The sequence below is a fragment of the Penaeus monodon genome, chromosome 24, assembly GCF_015228065.2.
Source record: "Penaeus monodon isolate SGIC_2016 chromosome 24, NSTDA_Pmon_1, whole genome shotgun sequence".
NCBI classification, from domain to species: Eukaryota; Metazoa; Arthropoda; class Malacostraca; order Decapoda; family Penaeidae; genus Penaeus; species Penaeus monodon.
This window is the reverse complement of record NC_051409.1, coordinates 37635103-37635419: the sequence shown is the minus strand read 5'-3', so window position 1 is coordinate 37635419 and position 317 is coordinate 37635103.

The window sequence follows — 317 nt, the reverse complement described above, 5'->3', positions numbered from 1 at the left end:
ATTTCATTTTGAACTTAGCGGGAATTTATGGTTAACAAATGTATAACAATAATTTCGAATTTTCTCTCTTTTTTTTGCACGATCTAAATATAAATAACACGATAATTTATAGAGATTTTGAATAGAACGGCGAATGGAGATTAACAATTGAATACTGGACAAGATTAACCTAGTAACAGTAAGCTATTTTAGACTTAAATGTTGATAGATATGTTATGGAGAGACATTACACCCCCCCCCCCCTTTCAAATGAAAAAAAAGTGTTTAATGATTAAAAAAGGAAAAAGGTATGAAAAAAAGGGGATTTCTTTTGTCGA